The sequence below is a fragment of the Aythya ferina genome, assembly GCF_964211825.1.
Source record: "Aythya ferina genome assembly, chromosome: 15".
NCBI lineage: Eukaryota > Metazoa > Chordata > Aves > Anseriformes > Anatidae > Aythya > Aythya ferina.
This window is the reverse complement of record NC_140314.1, coordinates 11088063-11109454: the sequence shown is the minus strand read 5'-3', so window position 1 is coordinate 11109454 and position 21392 is coordinate 11088063. Positions and strand designations below refer to the sequence as shown.

General features: G+C 54.0%; 1 long non-coding RNA gene across 1 annotated transcript; it reads right to left on the bottom strand.

The window, feature by feature from the left end:
• Positions 1-15862: 15862 nt before the first annotated feature.
• LOC311445232 lies at positions 15863-18727 on the bottom strand. The gene is made up of 3 exons (XR_014698316.1): positions 18415-18727; positions 17415-17546; positions 15863-17214 (listed from the first exon to the last, which is right to left on the bottom strand). It is a non-coding gene; the product is annotated as an uncharacterized lncRNA (long non-coding RNA).
• Positions 18728-21392: the final 2665 nt, after the last annotated feature.

The following is a 21392-nucleotide window of genomic DNA, read 5'->3' as shown; positions in this document are numbered from 1 at the left end:
CAGGGCTCGGGGGCTGCCGGGGCTCGCCCGGCCCGGGGAGGCGGCCCCGGGGATGGCGGGGGCCCTGTGGAGACCCCAGCACAGCCCCGGAGCCGCTGCTTTGTTCGACACCTGAGCAGCCCGAGGTGGGAGCGCAGTGTGCAGTTGCCTCCCTCTCTCCTTTTTCTTCCCCCCTCCTGCTTGCTGTGGGCAAAAGAAGCCCGGAGGAGCGCAGCCGAACGCCCTGGGCATGATGCAGCCCGGGGGAGGCTCGTGCTTTGGAGACCTCTGGTTCTGTGGCACAGCAACAGCTGGGGGAAAAAGGCTGGGAAAAGGCCTCAGCCCTCGAAGTGACCCTTGAAGCTAGCTCGGCGGTGCCACAGGCCTCCTCTGCTCGGACAGGGATCGATTGGCATGCATTAATTTGAGCACCTCCTCGAAAAGACCGCAGGTCTGTGGGGCAAGGGATGGAGCAGTGTGGATGCTCCACGAGCGGCTCTTGCCTTGACAAACAGCTCGAGCAGTTGTCCAAACTGCAGCTGTGTCTCCTGCTTCTCTGTGTAGCTGAGCAATTCTGCAGCAAAGAGGAAAAAGGCAACTCGCCAAGAGGTGGCACTGCGCGGACTGAAATGGGTAAAACAACATGGAGCCTCTTGAGAAAGGCCTGAGGAGATCGCGCCTTACCCAGGGGTGGCTGGTTATAGGAAGCTTCTGGCCAGAAATGCCCCAGCATGTGGGATGTAACACGGTCTGGGAGTGCTGGGTGACAGTGCAAAAAGAAGAAGGGGTTAGCATATGCAGAGACTGAACAAGAATAGTCCTGCAGGTAAATGCAAAGCCTGTTTCTTCCCTGGAAGGTGAGGATAGCCAGAGCCCTGGACCCAAGCGAGGCAGATCCCTAGGTATGATCCCAGAAAATAGAGAAGCAAAACGAGCCATGAGGCAGTCCCCTCAAAATCAAAAATGACACAAAAAAATTCTGGTAGGGATTGGTTTCTGATTTTTCACTCATTTAGCATTCTTCTATCACACGCACCGGCGTGTTCAACATTTTTTTTTTTTGCGTTTGTGTTTTGTTGTGCACTCTCAGAAACTGACATGTTTTTCAGCTTCCTAAAATGCACAAAAGTTCACCCCCAGTGCAGTAGCACTCCCCTTCCCTGGCGGAGAGCCTGGCAGAATGGTGCAGGTCCTTGTGCTTTCATGTGGATGATGCTCAGAGCATGTAACAGTGCAACACTGATCTCAGGCATAATAATAGAAAAGCTGATGTGGGATTCAGCTGGTAAAGAATTAAAGGATGGGAATATAATTAATGCAATCAGCCTGGTTTCTGGAAAATAGCTCTTGTCAAACTCTGATGTCATCCTTTGAAGAGATTACAAGTTTGGCTGATAAAGGTTACGGCATAGAAATAATAGACCTGGACCCTGTTCAGGCATGTGACTTAATCCATATAGTATTCTGATTAAAAATTAGCACAATACAACATCAAGAGGGACACCTTAAAGGGACTGGGAGCTGGCAAACCGACAGCCATCAATGGGGAATCCTCGCAGAATGGGAGCGCTCTCAGTGGGTGTCCGCAGGGTTTGATGTGAAGCCCAATGCTATTCAGCATTTTCATCAATGGTCTAGAAATAGATTAAAAAGCCCTGCTGAGAAAAATGCAGGGGCCAGGGAAACGAGGGGGGCAGGAGACACGGACGAGGTCAAGACAGCTGTAGAAAGCTTCATAAGCTGAGTCTGGGCAAATAAAATGTGGCTGAATGTAAGCAGCTGCAGAACGGTGCCTCCGAGGGGCACAGGGTGCAGGAGGGCACTGCTTCTCATGGAAACCTGTGCTCTGCAGAGGGCTGCCTCAGAAAAATGCTCAGGAGGAAGGAAGAGCAATATAGGGGCAGCAGGGCTCTGGAAAGTCCTGGCTGAGACCGGTGTGGAAGCTACAGCAGGAGGAAGCAGGCCAGCTTTGGCCAGAGGACGGGGGAATGGCAAGGAGCTGCATGGGTTTAGGTGGGTAGGGACAACAAGTGAGAGCAGACGTGTAGGGCACATAGGTCACACATCTGCATTTGAAAAGGATGCTGAAAAATTAGAAGGTGGAGAGTTATAACTGACCCCAGCTCTAGAGAAGTCACTTTGCAGGGGGATGCCTGAGATATGCAGCCTGTTCAGCTATTCCAAAGGAGCCCAAAAGATGCCTTCATTATAGCAATTAAACTTCCTGGGTGAGAGACTATCAGGTATTAGAGAGCTTTTAGTCTCTCAGAGAAAGGCCCAGCAAGAATTCATGGCCTCAACAGAGTTCAAATGAGAAACTGAAGCCAGATTTCTCCATGAGAGTTGTCAGAAGGGACACCCAGAGGCAAGGGAGGGGAGCAAGGGGGTGGGATGAGGAGTTTGGGTGCAATGAGGTGCACGCAGCTGAACCACCGGAGCTGCCACGGAGCTGCTGCTACCCTTCCCTGCAGCTGCTGCTGCTTACGGCTCCTCAGGGCACAGGGCAGCAGGAGGAGTGCCAGGAGGCTTCTCCTGCAGCAGCTGGCTCCCAGCAGCGTTGCCTCCAGCTCAGGGGACTCAGGCTGAGGCGAGGAGCCAGCAGCCATCTCACCCCATGGCTCCTGCAGCGAGACCGTGCAGGGAAGGCGTGGAGGGCACTGTCCCAGTTACAGGTGGCTCCCTGACTCCTGCTGCAGCTCTCTGAAGCCCTGTCAGCAGCCACAGGGGAGGCAGGAGGTTTGACGTGCAGCTCAGAGAAGCAGGGCCTTGGAGGCTGTGGCCACATGGAAATTCGGCCAGCTTTTTGCTGGGTAAGATTGACTATCCCACTCGCTACCAAATGTTTTGCCACAGGGCTCCTTCCACAAGGGCAGGATTGCTATGCAAACCGAGTCTTCACGGGCCTAGAAGGAGCAGCCAGTTCTGCCCTGCTCCAGCAGAGGCGCACAGCCTCAGATGCTGTCAGCAAGCACTGTGTTTTCCTCTGCATTGTGTGCATTCAATGCTGCACCCTCAAATGCTCTCTCCTGCTGCACCTCAACTCTTGCTATGGCCTTTGCAGCTGCTGCTGCTTGGAGAAGAAAGTCTGTGTCCTGCTTTCTACGTGCACTACAGTGTGCTGAGGAGGACTTGATGGCACTCAACGGGCAGCAATTTCCCATCGCTGCAGGGGACCCTGTAAGCTGGGGCTGACTTGTTGGGGGGTGTGAAGACTGCCCAGCACAGCTGCAGTGGCTCAACACCTCTGGTCACGATACTCTGCTCTGGTTCAATCATTGTTAAGTCCCAATTTAGCAGTTCCTTTTGCTAGGTGCTTCCCTCCCCAACGATCTCCAGCTAGATGGCTTGTGCTGGTGCAGCGCAGAGGTGGGCTCATCCTGGGGGGACACTGCTGAATGAATGGCTCTGCTACTTGTCAGAATGTGGCTTTTCTGAGAAATTCAGGGGAGAAATCTCTGCCCCCAGCTGTTCAGTGCTCCTTGTCCACATCAGGATCAGGCTCTCTGCATCTGCCCACAGAGCAGGTAAGATTTAGCCAGGCAGCCACCTCTTCGCAATCTGCAGAGGTGAATACCCTCCAGGCTCATGCCAAGCTCCCCTGCCTCTCTTTCATTTTCTGTTTCTGACAGGGTTCAGTGAAAATGGTGAGAGCCATGGGCTCCCTCTGGAGTCACCTTGCTGCTTTTCACACATCCATTCACCCACACCAAGGAGCCCAGTCCCTACGTTTCCCAGCTCCAGGTGTACACAGTTTCTGCCTTAAAGAGCCACCAAATACCAGACAATATCACAAGCTTACCTAAAATTCAAGATGACCACATCTACTGGCTTCCCTTGGCCAACTAGACAGGTAACCTCATCATAAAAAGAAACTGAGTTAGTTAAGCAGGACTTTCCCTTTGAACCCATGTTGGCTATGACAAATGACTTGACTTTGTCTTTCAATGTATTTCACTAACTTCCAGAATAATCTTCTCCATAATTTTACCAGGCACTGAAGTGAGGCTAACAGGCCTGGAATTACCAGGGTCTTCTTTCTTATCCCTGTTGAAAAGTAGAACAACATTTGCCAACTCCTACTTGACTGGGACCTCTCCGGATTCCAAGACCATTGAAAAGTAGTTGAGAGAGGCCTCACAATAACATCATCCGGCTGTTTCGGTACCCTGGCTGAATCCCATCGGGTCCCGTAGATTTACATGCATTCAGCTGGAGCAACAAATCTCAAACAAGTTCAGTCAGCTGGGAGTTTGTTGTTCCTGCAGACCATGTTCTCCAACTCCAGGGGTTCCAGAACCCAAAACCGGTGTTAAAGACAGAGGCAAAGAAGGCATTAAATGTCTCCGTTTTATCTATGTCCCTATTTTGAGGTGATCAACCTCATCAAGGAACGGACCAACGTTATCTCTGGTCCTCTTTTTGCCATTAACAGACTTAAAACAGCCCTTCTTGTTGTCCCCCGTACCAGCCAGCTTCAACTCTAATTTTGCTTTGGCCACACACCTTTTCTCCCTACAATTGTGAACAGCGTCTCTGTAGCCCTCCTGACCTTGCTTCCAATGTCTGTACGCTTTCCTTTTCTGCCTGCGCGCTGCAAGAAGATCCCTGCTCGGCTATGCTTGCCTTCTGCCCCCCTTGCTTAACTTACGGCACTTTGGAATTGTCTGCTCCTGCACTTTTAAGAGATAGCTCTTCAAAAGTGACCAGCACTGACAGACCCCAACACCACCAAAAGCAGATTTCCAGGGAACCTTACCAACCTGTCCCTGAGCAGCCTGAATTCTGTGCTCCCCACATCCAGGATTGAAGAATTGCTGACAGCTTCTCTCCTGTCACCAGAGATCTTAAACTTGACTGCTTCATGGTCACCACGGCCAAGGCAGTCACTGGTCACCACTTCATCCATGAGACCCTCTCTGGCTGCAGACAACAGATCTAGGAGGGCACATTTCCTCGTCAGCTCCCTTAGTACCTGTACCAAGAAGTTCACTTCAATGTGCCTGGGGAATTTCCTGGAGCTGTTTGTGCTGGCTGCATGCTATTCCCAGCTAGTATCTGGGGACTTAAGGTCACCCATGAGGACAAGAGCAGCTGATTCAGAGATATCCCTTAATTCATACATAGAATAATTCATCAATGTTGTCATCTTGGCTGGCTGCTGTGTAGTAGACTCCCACAACTGTTTGAGTGTCTGTCAAGATCCAGGGCCTTAAATACATTGTATAAAGGTGCCTAGGAGGAGAGATTGCAGGGAAGGGGTCCACTGGCCATCTCAAGCAGAAACTTGCTTCCATTCCCACCACCTTCTACCTAGTGGAAAGGGAGCAGGGGCTCCTGTGTTAGCTACAAGTGGCTAATAAATCTGTCCCAGGGATGGCAGAGCATGAATCCACCACTCAGTCTCCTTCTCAGACTCCCTGATGCTCCTCCCCTACCCACCACCTCCCAAAACTCTGCCGCTAGGCTGAGCACTTCTCATACCTGGGTGCACCTCCCACCGTTGTACTCACTCCTGCCATCAGATGCTGACAGAAAGCTTGGGCACACCCTGCAGCCTGAGACCTTGCTGTAGTCTAAAGGGTTTGGGGCTGTATCCCAGCATCCTGACACTGTGCACACAAAGCTTGCATGGTGTGAGTCATAGAGCCTCGCTGCAAAACATTTACTCCGATCTGTCAGAACTGCAAAGTGACATTTTCTGGTAGCATCATTATTTCCCCTCCAGATTGGCTTTGGAGCCTCAAGGCTTCCTGTGTCACTTCTGCAAAGGTTGAGAGCGTTCAATTCACCTCCAGGAGTTACAATATTCATCTCAAATTAATTCTGCTCTCCACAGTGACTCTAACACAGTGTTTCCCACTGTACAGGGGCAGCTGCACAAATCCTCCCGTCAGAAGCAGCACGGATCAGGTTGGATACAAGGACCAAATCCCGTGCCATTAGACCCACGTCTGTGGAGCCTGGTTTTAATCCTGCCTGCTGCCTGGCTCCCCCAAAGCATGGTGGTGCCGACATGGCACTGACGTTTGCCAGCGGATGGCAGGATAATGTCCAGCACATGCGTCCAACGGCGGGGATGTGCCATGGGTGGTGCATGCATGAGAGCCCATTTTCCTCCGGCACGGGCATTTTTGGGATGAAGCGCACTAGATGGTGCTGTTCAACCTTTGGCTGTGATTTAAAAGGACCCTACAAGGTTGTAACTGGTGCCAAATTTAGGTTTTATAAAAACAAAACCTAACAAAAACAACCCCTTTTTAAAACCAGAAATACCCTGAAGCTGCTTGACAGCCATCTAAGCCCAGCATCTCTCTCTGAACAGCCATCCCCCACGCTGTCTGCAGCCCTGTCTGGGTCTGCCTCCCACTGACAGGCGAGCTGTGCAAATCGCAGTGAGAAGCTGCCCAGAAACATGCTGAAACTGGGAAACAGACTCAGCCATTGCTGCTGTGCAAAGAGCCAGCAACCTTTTGGGGATTTTCAGCCCTGTTTTTGTCTCTACTGATCTGAAATAGGGACAGAAGTGCCAGGCTGTGTTGGTGACTGATGCCTGCGGTGTGCAGTGGCTCGTGTTAGGATCTTCTGACGGACAAGGGCTGGGGGAAGGCTCTAGCAAAGAGTGTTACAGAGGGCTGAAAACCCTGTGAGCATAAATCAGTCCACTTGGTGGCTGGAAAGCTAGAGAGACAGGGACACAGAGATCTTACGCTGATCCCCGGTGAAGGTAGAGAGCAGCTTGCCCTCAGAGGTACCCTCTGCTAACCACATTCCCTCATGCCTGAAGTACGCTCATTTATGAGGCAGTCAGGGGTCAGCTACACAAATGGTGATGGGAAAGATCTCTGCCAACAAAACACGTCATGGGATGGAAGAGGAGGCTCACAGCTCGCTCTTGGGGCACTAGCAAAATGACCCACGCAGAGCAAGAGGAAGAAAATGAAGTGGCAGTCAAGGAAAAAGTATCAACATCATGGCACAGGGCCTGGGATGAGCTTGGCTGGGATGAAGCTGCCATGCATTTTGATGTGGCCAGCTCATCTCAGAGCTGGGGCCGGGCACCTTAAAGATCTCAGCTGGGAGAGAGGCATCTGCAACCTGGTGGCACTGCCATGGCAGCAAAGAGCAACAAGAGCAATTTTGCAGAGGGGAGTGAGGCATTTGAAGCAGGTGATGATGCTTTGAACCCTCACAGCACCCCTTCTTGCAGGAGGCACTGGTCTAAAGAGATCTCCCTGACCCTGACAACATCAGTCTCCCCTGAGCACCCACCGTGCAGCAGGAACTGCTTTCCAAGTCCCCACGCTATGGTTTGCAGCACAGGTCCCACAGGGAGCCTAAGCAAACCACCGCATTTGGATTCACTGCCTTGGAAGAGACAAACACACCCAAATTTCTCAGCTTGCCTTGAATTTGCCTCCAGCACTGGGCAGAAAGGATGAAGCAGCAAAAGGGTTGTTCCAGCTGAGTGCAGAGTCTGGCTCCCATTTACAACACTTGAGACACAGTAAAAAGTAAATCAAACCATTGATCAAATGCAATTCAAAGCTGTATGGAGCAGCCATATGGAGCTTTCTCAGACAGGGCATCACTCCCGGCACCAAACTACTTGTGAGCTCTGCCTCCTTGTGCTGTGCTGGCTGAATGTTAGGGCCACCTCTGAGCGGTCCTTAGCTGATGGCCTCCCCTCCACCTGCCTGTCCTGTTGACTCCAAACAACTTTTGCCTTTTTGGTCAGATGCTTTTTTTTTTTTTTTTTTTTTTTTTTTTAAACGAAGACCACGTGTGAGTCTGCAATTCCAGGCATATGGGAAGGCTGGGGGACTTGTTCTCCCCAGTCCTTCTCCAGCAAACTGACCCCAGTGTCCCAGTTCCCTGTCACCCCCAGGCAGCCGACAGGCAAAGCGTGCCCTGCTGCTGGCTCTGCCCATCAGCACTCACTCAGGGGCTGCTGACATGCACAGCACTTCTATGAACACTGTTCCCTCTGCAATCTCCAGCTTTGGCTGAGTAGGTTGCACAGAGAAACGGGGATTCAAAGCTTTCATATGCAGACAGTCTATGTAATTTGTCTTATTTTCGCCTTGCCTGCCTTGGTTTTAGGTCGGCATGCATGGAGTTGTTAGCCTTGAGCTGGCAGGAATCTGGACTCAGTGCTCAGGGGATCCCACCATCCAAATTCCCTGCAGGTGCAGTCCCAGGTTAAATCACTCCCGTTCCCATGTGGGTGATCGCTAGCAAATCCTCGGGGTCCCCAGGGATCCCTGGGGCTTCCCTCTCCCAGTCACAGGGATGGACCAGGTGGATGGGGCAAAGGATGCTGCACACAGCAAAACCAGGAAAAAACTCCAGCTGTCTGTCCAGGGTGAGCTCCTTCCAGGAACTTAAAGGCAGGTGGGGCTATGCCACCTCACACAGCCACCTGAAATGTTTTTTGCAGCTTCTAGGGTTTGCCCACAGTGATGCATATGCCCATATCGTAGGGGGAAGCCCCTGCATGTTATCCAGAGCCCCATACCATCCTGGCACACTCGCCTGCTCTCCCTGGGGGACTCATTCTGCCTTCTGCCTTGAGAGACATCACAAGCTTGATATTTCTACTTATTGCCTCTAACTCTGCTTTGCCTCCCTATGCAGGATTAAGGAGCCCCCAAACCTGGTGTTTCCCCCAGAAAGATTACAAAGATTTCCCCCACAAGAAGATCACTTTGGAGGCTGCTTCAAATGAGCTGATCAACCACTCCTGTCACCAGACTCTGCCACCAGCCTTCCTGCCAACCCCAGGCTCCTCTCTCTGGCTGTCGGTGTCCTCTAAAAATGCCAAGATATGCTGGGGCTCAGGACTGTAGCTTTGGTCAAAGCTTTCCCAGTTCTCCCGTCTGACCAGCCAGGGAGAGTCACAGCACTTCACTGGCAGCTCTGGTCTGCTTGCTTCTGCACCTTTGTAGTAACAGCAATTGCTACTAACATTAACGACTAATTCACTATTTATGACCAACAGCAATGACTATATTCATCCATTTAGTGTGCCCTGTCTGCCTCTTGTTCCTTTGCCCTTGGCTGCATTAGAACCGTTTGTTTGAACATCTCCTCACCTCTTTTGGATCAGCTGCTTCAGGTAACTCCTGGGCTCCCTTCCCATCTTTCTGCCTAAAGAATTTCCTCTCCCAGTTTTTGCTTAGGTTTGGAAATCTCATCCATGTAAAGTGGATGTAATATGTATTATCAGGCGTTTGTGTAATGACCAGTAATACATACCCTCAGTCTCCACCGAAAGGAGGTTGAGGGAGCCATCAATAGATAACCTGTCAGCTATTTCTTGCAGTATTGATGCTGTGGGGTAGGTGCAATCACCTTCTTTTAGAAAATCATCTGTGATTGATGAATAAAACTGCATAAAACCTGCACCAAACACTATGGAACTGAAGCTACAAGTGAGATTTAGGGCTGAAATTCAAGTCCTTAAATGCCAAACCTGGAATTGCAACTGGGAACAGGCCTGGCTTCTTCTGTGACTTGTTCAGTGTGGGAGCTCAAGGCGGGCAGAGCCTCGCTGGCTCACAAGGATGCGGCAAGCGTGCAGCTCTGCCCAGGGAAGGAGCTGTGCAGAGCCTGTGTGCCATCGTGCTGGGGAGGACTGCATGGCACAGGCAGTGCCGGGGCCCTGCACACTCTCGTGCCATTCCCAGCACTGCACCTGGCCCCTTCCCTTTTGGGAAGAGTTTTCCAAAATGACAAAGAAAATAGAGCCTGCCTGCAAGACACCTGGCAGATAGGAATTCCTCCAGTTTTGATCCACCTGCTCTGCCTCCTCACCTCTGAACGTTTTGGTTGCAGCTGCATGCTCAAAGACACTGGCGATGCCTGCATGGAGGGGCTGGCAGGCACGGGGGGAACCCAGCACCTCCAGATCTGCCGGGGACACTGCCACGGAGCCTCACTGGGGGCTGGGACTGGGCGCTGAGGCCCCCTGGGCACCAAACATTTTGGTGCCAGGACAAGAAGCCCCCTGCCTGTGTGGGGTCCTGCCAGGCCAGCTTGAGCCCTGAGCACACCAAGGGGCACCGCCTGGGCAATACAGTCAGAACAAAGAAGAAAATAACCACCGGGCCTTTCCCTGGATCTTGCAGCAGTGGGGCTGCTCCTGAGGGCCCGTGTTTTATGGGGTGTGGGTGAGCCCCTTCCCCAGGAGCCTGCCATGCCGCTGGGAAGCCCACCACAGGCACACTCAGCCAGTGTCCCCAATGTCCCCTGCTTTTCATCATCAGCTAGTAAAGGTGGGCAACCCTGGGTGATGGCCCGGCCCGACGCGCCTTCCTGCACCCACCTTTGGGGTCCCATGGCCTGTGCCCCCCACGCCTGCCTCTCTGCGCTCCGTGCTGCCAGGCTCGTTGCTCCTCGCGGCTGGCCAAGGGTGGGACGCCATCCACGCGTGTCCCTGCAGCACCACTCTGCAAAGAGAAGAGATGTCAGCTTGTCCCCAGCAAGCCCTGGGGGTGACACGTGGCAATGGTCAATGGGAGAGGACGTGCTCTGGTCTCTCTGTGAGCACAGCTGCCTGGATGCGGCCCCCGGACACACAGGGAGATGCCTCTGGGACCACCCTGCCCAGGAGATGCTGCAAGGCAGCCGGTGACACCCTCTGGTCCCTGCTGGCAGGAGGGTGCCACAATGCCATGGCCCCAAAGGATGGGCTTCATCTCGCGGCCCTCCATGAGATGGAGGTGACTGGAGTGGGTTCCGCTCTTCCTCCCACCTCAAAATGGGAGCCAGGTGATTTGGGTACCCTACTTCCCCCCAAAAAGTGTGTCCTACAAAGATGGTAGCCAAGTCATAGAGCCTATTTGCTCACAATTCTGAGGCCAAGGATACCGGGGAGCCAAATAAGCCTACCTTCCCCAAACCCTGCCCCAGGGCTGGCTGGGGAGGTTGGGCATCCCAGGAATCCCTGGGTATCTCATGGCATCTGTCCCAGCTCTGGAGTGGATACTGGTACAGCAGTTATCGGTCCCACATTGCAGAGACCAGGCAAGAGGGAGCACTGGTGGTGGTGGGGCCGTTCCTGTCCCTGGTCCCCAGGCCTCACTGTGCCCCTGGGGCTCACCCACCTGCTCCAGGGCATCGCTTGCTTTCCCTCTGTGTCTGCTGCTCCCGGTCTGTGGCTGCTGTCTGCCTCCACAAGGGGTGGGACGAGGTGGGGGCACAGTGGTCACTATCCACAGGGGGGAAAGCAGGGACCATCTGGCAGCTGGGTTGTGGCTCTCACATCGTTGATGGCTACGGTGAGAGATGAAGCCTGCTGCCAGGGCTGCCCCAGAGCAACCTGTGTTAAGCCAACATGTTTGATCCTGGCAGGAGAGGCATATCTCCTTCATCCATCCGTTAATGATCCCAACCAGCTGGCCTACTTGGAGGTAAGGAAAGGCTGATGTCAAAAGCACTGCTGGAAATATTGGTTGCTCCACTGCTGCAGATCTGTTTTGCAATACTGGGCAAGATCTTCAGGCTTAGATGTGGTCACTAACCTCACTGAAAAAGCAAGCTCAGCACTCTGTGATGCCTTGATGTCTGTCATACAGCCTTTACAGATGTTCAACCTGAATATTTTGATATGATCCCTATCAGCAGTCCATCCTGGAGAGCAAGTGCTTGTCCCCATACTCCTGGCTCACCCACCCTGGAGGGTCAGCTCTCCTGCTCTTCCCAGCAAGCTAGCAAAAAGATTTTCAATAAGTAACATCTGCTGGCCATGTTTTAACCCACATCTGGCCTGTAGTTGTTGACCAAACTATTGCAAGTTGGTTGCATGCTGCAGGTTTCCCAGTTCTCGCCTCTCTCTGAGATGAGGCCTGCTGATAGTGCATCTGCTTTGATGAGGTTCTTCTCAGAGATGTGGAAGACAGCCAATGAACTTATCATGCAGTTTGGATTTATTGGGAGTCCAGCTAGTGGCCTGTGGGTTTATGGTCAGCTTTGGTGGATTTGGGAGGCTTGTGAGGAAATCTGAGAAACACTTGTGCACACAGAACAAGCTCTGGGAATCGTTTTACCTGTGCACACTGTCAGTGTTCATGACACATGCAGTTCAAGTCTCAATTTGGCCTTGTCTTCTTCCAGGAGAGCTTCCAGCCCATGAAATTACCATGACAGCTGAAATTGTAGCTGGTTTGCTCAGGTTTAACACAGCCAGACCCGGGCTGAGGCAACGGATCCTTATGGTCACATTGGGTGCTGCTGATGGAAACCCCATGGCATTTTCTCCAGAGGTGAGTGCTTAAAGTTGAGCCCAAGCCCTACTCCCTCCCAGTAGGCTCAGCCCATTCTGTGTTTGCCCTCTGTTATCTTCTTCTCTAGCGTTTAATGATGTTGGCAGTGGTGCAGTCCAGGAGCACCTGCTCACTCACATCCAAGTAAGCGCATCTTCTGGGAGCACCACAGTGCTCCACATCAGCAGCCAGTTTGAGGCCCAGGTTGCACTGAGCTAAGTCATCTCTCACAAAGCACTCTTTGGTGGAAAGAAAACCCAGAGAGCATTGACCTGGGACCCTTGAGCAGAGGAACTGCGTGGTGGAGGACGACGGCTCCTGCTGGAGGGGTGCCTGCCCAAAGCCACAGCTGACTGCGTGTTTCCATGATGGGTGGCATGGGGCCACTGGTTCCCTGCAGAATTGCTGAAGTCCCTTAGAAATCCTTCAACTGGATGCCAAAATAAGTAAACTATTTTGCATGTTTCCATTTCTCTGCTCCTCAATCCATTGGCAATGACTATCCGGGGCCGAGCAGTGCCACTTGCGCCCCTGCTGATGCCATCAGCCCACCAGGCGATGGTGGCGAGGTCACTCCAGGGCATCAGGGTGCAATGGCAGTGTCAAGATGCCAGCGAACTCGTCCTGTTCTTGAAAGAAGGCAGGAAAATTTAAACCTCTCATCCTCACCATGCATGAGGGGAGCACTCAGAAGTTTGTCACAAGCATGTTTTGGCTTCCTCAGCCCCCAAGCAGCACCCCAGGTGGTGTCTCCAGCACAGCAGCTTGGCAGGGGTTGATCTGCGCTGCCTCTTGCAGGTCTGACACTTCCCTGTGCTACTTGGCTCAGCTGTGCAGCCACAGCGTGTGTCACCTGCCTGAAGAGATGCCCTGGCAGAGGTAAAGCACCACAGCCCCCACATGACTGCTGAGATGAATGCCTGTGGAGAGGTCCATCACCCCACTCCTGGAGCACGATCTCCAAATCTAGCTCACTGGAGCAAGCACTGGTGGCTCTGGTGCACCAGAGCTTGGGTCCTGGTTCCCTTTCAAGCAGCTCCTGTAAGCTGCAGCTCCACAGCCACATCCACACTGCCCCTTCCTGCAGGCAGTGCTGAGTTTTCAGCAGAGCTCCTAGGTGGTTCATCTGCCCTCTAATGAGCTCTGCTCATTAGGCTGCCCTGCCCCAGAGGGCCAGCTGGGGAGATCCCAAACCTGGGCAGCATTAAGACCTCCCAGCCCTGCAGCCTGGAAAGCCTTTGCCAAAGGGCTGCCCTCTGTGGGAGCAGGATGAGGCTGCAAACAAGGGCAGCCACCTCTTGTTTCTCCTGTGGAGTGGTTTTCCTTGCTGCTTCACACCTCTCAGACAGGGCAGACTGAGTTTGGATTTGCATGGGATGTTGCTGCAGCTCTGGCCAGGTGGCAGGGGCTGATGGAGAAGGTGCCATTTGCTCTGGCCCCCAGGGAGGCCAGGCAGAGTTGTGCAGCAGGAGCTGGGAGCACAGTGAACCTGAGGACCTTCATTAGATGACACAGATGCTCCTGAGAGCCGCTGTGCCCTGGAGAAGTGTCAGCTCTGAGTGCTCGGGCAAGCCAGCATCTGGGCTGGGGAGCCATTTGCAGCTAATTGCTGGTAACGGGCACCCCAGGGGCTGCCTGCTGGCAGGCAGGATGTGCCACACCGAGGGGAGCAGGTTGGGTCTGGGCTGGGGGAGTCCTAACCAGACGAGCTGAGAGGCTGAACCCAGCCCAGATGTGAGACTGGGTTCGTCTGCCTCTGTGCTGAGCTGCAGCTGACGAGCTGGGCTGCTTAACAAGTGTCACCTCTTCATTTACGGGAGCAGGCAAAGGTCTGCAGGCGGCTGCTTGATGGGTTGAGGCATGGCGCATGGCCGGGTGTTTCTGGCATCGAGCAATAAAAGTGGAGGGTATCAGAGCTGTTGTGATGCAGAACAGGAAAAAAACACTTGGAGAATAATTCACTGTATAGTTCACTGAGAGGAAACACAGAGAAGTGGGGGATTTCTGTCTTAGGAGGGGTCCAAGACTTGCTCCAAGGCACAGGCAAAACTGCCCTAGCACTGGATATCGGATATGAGGCTCCCCTGGCCTGCTTCTGCCGGCATTTCTGTGGCCCCTTTCCACCTGTGTTCACCATTTAGTGTCCTTTATCCTGTGTGAAATACCACACTGTTCCACTCCTAAAATCCTCTCCCCTTCCCATGCCGTGGCAGGCAGGTGAACCACAGCGGTCTGAACGCTGCTGGGAAACTGCCACCCAACAAATCATGCCGGCTTCATTACAGCAGACCTGGAGAAGGGGAACCTGGGGCTCAGGAGCTGCCGAGGGAACAGCAGCCTGAGTCCCAAGGCGTCCCTAGGATGTGAAGGCTGGGAGCAGGGAGAGACCAGCGTTAGTGGCTGTGAGCTTCACACAGCCTGCTCTGTCCTTAGGGAGGAGAAAGCAGGAACCACTTGGCAGAGGTGCTGGGCTGGGCAGGGGCCTCGTGGCTTTCTGTGTCCACTTTCCTGCAGGCGCCAGGCCTTGGACTGTTCTCCACAACGCAGTGCTGCTTCCCAGCCTTTGGCTCCTGCCCCCATCAGGACACAGAGGCTACTCCGGTCCCTCCTGCTCTTCAGGGCCAGGGCTACATTCCAGTTTCCAGCCTATCTGCAGACATTTCACACTCTTTGTGCTTGAGCCAGCCATGTCCTTCAGCTGATCCAGCTCTTCTCCCATGGTGGTAGCAGACAGCAGTCTGATGCCCTACATCTTCACTTTTTTGACTAGACGGACTGGTGGCAGTGACCAGCCTCGGGTGCTGCAGAAGACAGGAGAGCCCAGGGCAGGCAAACACGAGCGAATTGGGCCTCATATTGTATTTCAGCCTCATCCTTTATAGAAGCAATTGGCAGAAGCATGAGAAAACGTGATGGTGGATATGCAGTACCAAATCTTGCAGACTTTGGGCTCAGCATCTTCCTGTGGCAGTGTGCCAAGGATGACGATGTCTGTCCATGCACCTCACATCCTCGGAGGCTCTGCACAATCTCCGCAGTGCTGGGCATTTCTTTTCCCACGTCGTTAATATCCATCCCATGCCCTTGCAGGAAGGTGATTCCTCCCACCCCAGAGCAAAGACGTCTTCCATGCGAAACCTGTATAAATCCTAGGGGCCCGGAATGGCTGTTTTGGGGGGGAGCCACCCTGTGCACAGCCAACACCTCCTGGTAGCCGCTCTGCTCCCGGAGCCTTCCCCATGGGAGCAGTCACTCCAACACCAGGCCTGGGGCAAATTGACCCTTGTAGCCCTTTCTGCTGTCAGCACAAGGCAGTCAGCAGCCAAGAAAGGCTGGGTGGGAGCCTGAAAACCTGCCTGTGCCTCCTCCTGGCGGGCATGGTGCTCGCTTTCCCGCACACCCCTGCCCCAGCTCCGAGTGCTGACGGCGCTGGGAGCTCTCAGCCCCACACTCCCTGCCCGGTGCCCGGTGGATTTCCCAGCACCCAGGCCCTCCCATGTCCTCACACTGCCTCAGACCCGAAGGGAGGCAAGGGGCTCGGGTCCCAGCAGGGTCCCAGCTGCATCCCAGTGAGTCCAGGGGCTGTGGGGCCAGCCGGAGCTGGGAACATCCCTGCCCTCTTTGTGCTTTGCCTGGTAAACTGCGCAGTGCAAATATCAGTCGGGTTCTTTGAAATGAAAATAAAACTGATAGAAGTCGGGCAAATCCTCTGCTCCGGCCCCTGCTGCTGGCCCAAGAAGTGTCTCTTTCTGGGAGCTGCCGAGCCAGCTCCCAGAGTTATAAATACATTATGTATGCCGGTGTCCGTCGGCCAGAGCCTTTTGTTGATGCTGAATATGTCCTGGCCAACAAAAGTGGACTGGATTAGCCACAGTGGATTAAAAGATTTTCTTCTTAGAGTTTACCTAATAATATAACAATTGACATAGAAGGTCTCTTTGAAACCTACACGACTCTGTTATTTTACCATCTGTGAGTTTGCTTTCCATGAATATGATGGGGCGCCTGTTTGCTGGTGGTGGGAATCCTGCCTAGAGCTGAATTTGTTACCAACAACAGAAATAAGCCCGTATTTGAAGGGAGGCAGCAGGAAGGGAAAGTAGTGCAACTTCTGTCCACCTCCCTTTGTTCTCGGCCCTTCTGCTCATGGCCAGCAAGGCTTTGAGATGCCGCAAGTTCGGGAGGAAAAAGAGACCCAACCAAGTGGACTCAACCGCTAGGAAAGCCTTGCTCAGCCTGCTGACCAGTGCCGTGAGCTGATCTGCAATTCAAGGTGTCCTGAGAGGTCCCGCCTGGAATAAGCTCATTTTTTAATAATGAATTTTGGAAGGGAGCTGCTTGAGTTTCCGAACTCTCTCTGTGTCCCCAGCTTGGTGCCGCGAGCCGGCGGAGTTCGCTCATCTCCGTTTCAGCCGTTCGGAGCCGGGGCGGCGTTCGGCTCTCCCCGCCGTCCCTGCCTGACATCACGTTTGCAGTATCCATTGCAAGATGGGTCACGCAGCGGCAGCAGCGACACTGGAAACATGGAGGGCAGCAGCAGCAGGGGAGGAACACTCCCCCCACCATCCTGCGGCTCTCCACCACTCGCCCCCTCCGCTAGCCACCACAGCAGCAACCGCACACCCCTGTGTCCCGGCCCTTGGGCTTTGATCTCATAAAGGGGCTCCATTTACAAGTCTTTAATAGCAGCCTTTGGAAATATCCGTCCTCAGAAGTCTCGAGTAATGAGATTTGGAGACTATGATCAATTTAGGCACCGCTCTTTCTCGCTTGCTTTTTTCTTTTTTTTTTTTCCACCCCCCCTTTTTTTTTTTTTTTTGCAAACACACTTCTCAAGCCGCGCTGACTTTGTGTGCGATTGTCGCACCATCCAAGACCTGGGGGGGCCGTGTGGGCGGCAGGAATATGGGGCTTGCGTCTCCCAGCTGGGGGCCTTTGATGAAGCTGCTTTGCGAAATTTGATTTGAAAGGCCTACGATAACAATTTGGGGAGAATGGTGGAGCGTTTTTCCGCACGGATCTCTTTGTCTCTTGCCCGAAGGGGGTTTCATTGTGGGTTTTGGGGCTGGGGCGAGGGGGTCGGTGGTGGCCGCGGGTGGGGTGGGGTGGCGGAGGGGGCCGTGGCGAAGGAGAACAATGACCGGAGAGATGGGGAGAGTTGGGATTTCTCACCTGCCTGCCCCGCTGCGTCGCGCGCCGGCTGGGTTTTCGCAGTCCGCCATGACGGGAGCAGCCGCCCTGCTTGCTGTCCGGAGCACTTTCCAAGACTCTTGAACCTATTTCCCTTTCTTGGCAACTGTGTGGCTGGAAGATGGGAATCTTTACTTTATATTGCAGCTTTGGCTTCTCAGCCTGATTGGCTGCGGCCAGGACCAAATGATGGTCCTTCCAATCCTATTGTAACTATGGCAACCAGCCCCTTTAGGCACCACCGATTTACTTATAATTGCTGGGTAAATAGTCAAGACAGGCCGCTTTCATCCTGCATGGAAAGATTTATCTTCCTTTTCTCCTTTCTTTTTTTTTTTTTTTTTTTTTTGGGGGGGGTGGTGAGGGGAAGAAGCCCTAAAGAGCAGCAACACTTAAGCGAAACTCTTTGAACGCTGTTGTAGAAAGCGGCTGCTGCCCCCCCGGGCAGCCTTTCCCTGCTGGCTGCTCCCACCACAGCTGCTTGGTTGCACAATGCCTCGATGCCAGGGCTTCCCGGCACCATCACCCAGCCCTGGCCACCAAGAAGCTGCTCTGGGGGGGACACATGGCACCCTACGGCCACGAGGGGCCAGGAGGAGGGTTTGGCCACCACAGGGTCTTGCCGTGAGGCTGCCAGTGACTGCTTTTGCTTTTCACGTGGGTTTCACATTGGTTCCTCTGGAGAGAGAAGATAGGGCCAAACGCTTCCCCTGCAGCCCCCGCCTCCTTCCCCATGGCTGCTGCCGCTGTATTAGCAATTCACGTCCACGCCGTGCTGGGTTTCTGCCCAGACACCAGCCAACCCTCCGCACGGCTCCCAGCTGGGTGGGAAAGCCGCAGGGAGCCCTGGGGAGCAGGAACAAGGCTGGATTTGGGGCTGTGGGAGTGGCTGGGGTGCCGACACCGTTCCCTGGCCCAGTGGCGGTGCTGCCAGCTCCACAGGACCCGAGGTCGACACTGGCCGAAGTGAAGCAGCTCCTACCTCTGCTCCTGGCCCGGCTCCGCCATCTCGCTGCCAGGGTGCCTGCCTGGGCCCCGCTGTCTTCACACAGAGCACCATTCGGGCCTTGTGTAGGGCACAGAGGTCCTCATTACTCCTGGAGGGTGGTTAATGATGATGGACAGAGCAATTCATGAGGCAATTAGCTGCAGAGGAGCCTTGTTGCCAGACCGGTGAATGCGGACCACATGGCCCATAGGGCAGGGGAGCAGGATTTTATGCTTGTGGCTGGGCAAGTCCCACAGGTGATGTCCTAAGAGGTACCTGTGGGTGGGATGCAAGCAAGAGCATGGCTCTGGGCCCGTCCCTGTGGTCAGGGACAGATGCTTCAGCCAAAGAACAGCAAACCAGCACCTGGTTCAGCCTCATCAGCTGGGACACCTGCCTGGGACTCGCAGCATCCTTCTGTCTGCATCAGTGATTGCTGGCGGCTGACCAGCAGCTCCAGGAAAACAGAATTAAAGGGTCTTAGGGGGGATCTAAGAGTGGGAGAGACCTTGTGAACAAGGGGACCTCCAGTGAGAGCCCGCCCAGCCCTGTGGCACCCTCCGTGGTGAGGAGCCATGCAGCGGGACTGCAGCCGGGGCGGCTGTGCAGAGATCATTGTGTGTTGCACAGCAGGGATGGTAAAAAAACCAAGCATAACTGCCTGTGCTGTCCAAACTGCAACCAAAAGCATAACCAGAGCATGGCTGCTGTGTAAGGACAAGGAATCGTCCTGCTCAGCCTCCCGCACGTCGCTGGGATTTCCCTGTTCCTGGCTGTGCACAGGCACAACACACTTAGAACTGGCTTCTCTGCATGTGGAGGTAAGATCCAGGCAGGAAGGAGCTCCCTGCATTTCCCTCTGAGCTGGCAGCCCCTGCCATGGGGTGGGCTCAGTTTGTGTGCCAGGCTGGCCCCAGTGGGCAGAGCCAGTTCATACCACGCTGCCCCGCAGTCAGCCCCGCTCCCTCCCCAGCGCCCGTGCCCATCGCATGTTGGGACACAGCCTGCCCATGATGGTGGTGAGCATAGACCTTGCATAGAGCTGCCCAAAAAGCAAGACTTTGTGGCTCCCAGCGTGTGCTAGAGAGCTTCATCTGGGTTCCTCTGGTGCACTGTGTGTTTATTAAATGAGGATCCAGGAGAGATTAAATTTAAACACATGAAACATCAGGGGGGAAAAGGGAACTCAGAAAAGTATCTTGAGAGAAAGGAAGAAGAACCAAGCTCATCTGGCAATTCCCTCTTTGAAGGAGTCCATCAGGGGGGTTGCAGGAGGAGGACTGGGGTTTTGCTGCCTGGAGTCCTCACTTCGGTGCTTGCTGCAGGAGGAGCCAGGGGGTTCCCAACTTTGTGGTGGGGAGTGCAGCAGAGACAGAAAACCCACCACGAAGTGCAGAGCCAGCTGAGAGGAGAGCAGCAAGGAGTCATGGTGCCAGGGCATCTCCCCTGCTTCTTCAGGGAGCGGAGGATGAAACAGGTGATCCTCAGGCAGCCTGATGTACCTGCTGCCTGGAACCACCTGGTGGACGTGACACCAGTTTTCCCTTTAACCTGTTGCAGGGAGATCCAGGAAACCTCAGGCCACCAAGTCGGACATTTGTACCTGCAGGTTAGCAGAAGTGCAACTGGAAATAGAATTTGTGGGCACCTGAGTACATATTCCCTAAATACTATCCACCTGGGGAAAAAAGCAGATTACTCGTAAAGGGAAGTCCTGTCTCTTAAGAGCAGCCAACTTTGAAGGTGCCAGCAGCAACACTGGAAAGGGTGGTACATATGGTACAGCTGTGCTGGGCTTGCAAAAGGCTGGTGACAGGGCTGTCACCAAAGGCCTCCAGGGAATGGAGCAGCTTAGGGGTGGAGGGGCAGTGACAAGTGGCAGGGCTCGGTGCAGGAGGGGAGCATTTCTTGTGGTGGGGAGGTGGCTGGGGAGTGCGCGGCACCTGGGGTGGGACTTGGGTCTTCTACAACCTTGTGGAAGCTGTACAGAGCCCTGGAGCTTGCTGTAAATGTAAGAGACTCAGGGCTGGGGCTGGGTCCAGCTGCAAGGAACCGCAGAGAGACCATTCGAGGCCCTAGGCAATAAGATGGCTGATGAAATTCCTTCCTGAGTGGAGTGTTTCCATCCAGCTGTGAGCCAGCTTGTTGGTGTTACAACAAGCAGACCAGTGAAAATATCTGCCTTGTGCTCAGGAGTGGTCAAAAAAGCAAACAGAAGGGAAGGCCAGAAGACCACAACAGATATGAGGGAAGGGTGTAAGTGTGGTTGAAGCCACCAAACGTGATCTCATCTAGGGGTAGTCCACACCAGAGCATGGAGCAGGGCAGCTGCCCAGTGTGGGAAGGCAGGATTGTGGCTGTACCTGCAAACACAAATACACCAGACCCATCAGCAACCTCAGGACAGAGACACTGCCATGTCTCCAGCTGCCCCAGGCAGCATCTGCTGGGCTCAGACAGAGGGGCCATGACTGGCAGCTGAGGCTGGCACGCAGTGAGTGCCATTGGGACATCCCCAGCTCCCAGACCTGTTCCTGTGCCACCTCTCGCCCCCCAGCACTGTCATGCTGCCACCACAACTACCTGAGTGGAGTGGGTTCAGGACGGCACGTGCAGAGCAGACCGTGGCCCCAAGCCAAGGAGCTTGCTGGTGCCTGGGTATTGTGGGGTACCCAACAAGAGGGGCAAGGAGTCCTCAGAAAAGTGGGCTCAAGCGGTAGTGCCAACCTGGAGATGGCCTTTCCTGGCCTCCTCCTCAGCCAAACTCAGAGAGCTTTTCCAGTTTTGCTACAGACACGCAAAACTGAGCAAGATGTGCTTCCCAGGAGCACGGCAAAAAGGATGAACAATGCTAATGAGCAATGTGTACTATTTCTAAACAGCCCCCAGGCTGTTGGCAGCCCCCCTGAGAACAAATCCCTGGAGAAGCACCCCAAAAGAGACCAACCAGGTCAAGCAGACCTGCTGCGGTG